The following is a 2,033-nucleotide window of genomic DNA, read 5'->3' as shown; positions in this document are numbered from 1 at the left end:
ATAGGCTACAACAAAGTGCCAGGTATACGGAGCTTATTCAGCATTTGAGAATCAATTTATGTAGTCCATCATGTTAGGGGGCTAATTAAAAAAAAACAAAAACAAAAACAACCTATAATTATATCAATATATGCAGAAAAAAAACCTTTGCAAAATCTAAACACTCAAACATTATAAAACTCTCAGGAGATAAATAATAGATGAAAATACCCTCAATTTTGGAAAGAATATCTACTAAATATCTACAACTAATAATCGAACCTGAGGAACTGGAAACATTACTCCTAAGATCAGGATCAAGGACCCCTCTCACCACTGCTTTTCAACATTATACTAGAAGTCTTGGCTAACACAGTGAGATCAGAAAATAAAACAAAAGTTACATAATTGGGAAGGAAGAAATAAAATTATCTTTGTTCACAGATGACATGATCCTCTATGGAGAAAATCTGAATGAATCAGCAAAAACTTCTGGAATTAATAATTTCAGCAATGTTGGAAAATACATTATTACAAGAAATTCAATAGCTTTATTATATAACAACAATGAACAAGTGAAATTTGAAATAAAAAACACTGACATTTACACTAAAATATTAAATATTAAATACCTAGTTATAAATCTAACAAAATATGTGTAAGATCTATAATGAGGAGAACTATAAAATTCTGAGGAAATATAAGAAAGAACTAAGTAAATGGAGAACATTAAATGTTCATAGATAGACTCGATATTGTCAAGATGTCAGTTCTTCATAACTTAATATATAGGTTCAGTGGAATCTCAGTCAAAATTCCAGCAAGTTACTTTGTAGATATGGAAAAACTAACTATAACATTTATATGGATATGCACAAGAGTCAGAATACACAGCCCATCAATGAAGGGGAAAACAAATTCAGAGGACAAATATTACCTAATTTCAAGACTTAAAATAAACCTAGGATAATCAATACTGGTGAAATAGCATAGAAATATATCAATGGAATAAAATAGAGAACCCAGAAATAGACCCACACAAATATAAGTAACTGATCTTTAACAAAGGAGTGAAGGCAATGAAATAGAGCAAAGATAATCTTTCCAACAAATGGTGTGAGGACAGCTGGATAGCCACATCAAAAACTCAAAATCAATCTAGACACAGATTTACAACCTTCACAAAAATTAACTCAAAATGGATTACAGATCTAAGTATAAAATGCAAAACTATGAAATTCATAGAAAATAGCATAGGCAAAACTTGAATTACCCCAAATATGGCAAAGATGTCTTATTTTTTAATATTAATTTTATTATTATTATTTAATACTATTAGGCAAGGATATTCAAGAAATATGTTTTATTTATATTAGAGAGAGAGCAAGAGAGAGTGGGGTAGGGGCAGAGGGAGAGAGAATCTCAAGTAGACTCCCCACTGAGTATAGAGATCAACATGGGGCTCAATCTTAGGACCCCAATATCATGACTTGAGCTGAAATCAGGAGTCATTTGCTTAACCATCTGAGTCACCCAGGCAACTCTGGCAAAGATCTCTTAGCTAAAATAGCAAAGGCCTGATCCATGAAAGAACCAGTTGATAAGCTGGACTTCATGGAAATTTAAAAATTCTGTTCTGTAAAAGACAATAAGAGAATAAGGAGACAAATGACAGACCAAAAAGAAATATTTGCAAATGATACATCAAATAAATGACTGTTATATAAAGAACTTTTAAAACCCAACAATAAGAAAATGGGCAAAAGACTTGAAGAGATATATCACCAAACAAGACCTAGAGATGGGAAATTTGCATATGAAAAGATGTTCAACACCTTATCTCATTAAGAAATTGTAAAATAGGGATGCCTGGGTGGCTCAGTCAGTTAAGCATCTGCCTTTGGCTCAGGTCATAATCCCAGGGTTCTGGGATTAAGCTCCCCATTGGCTCCTTATTTAGTGGGGAGCCTGCTTCTCCCTCTGCCTGCCACTCCCCCAGCTTATGTGCTCTGTCTCTCTGACAAATAAATAAAATCTTAAAAAAAAAAGAAGAA

This window comes from Lutra lutra, chromosome 9 (genome assembly GCF_902655055.1).
Source record: "Lutra lutra chromosome 9, mLutLut1.2, whole genome shotgun sequence".
NCBI lineage: Eukaryota > Metazoa > Chordata > Mammalia > Carnivora > Mustelidae > Lutra > Lutra lutra.
The sequence above is the reverse complement of the archived record's forward strand: the minus strand, read 5'-3'. Positions refer to the sequence as shown.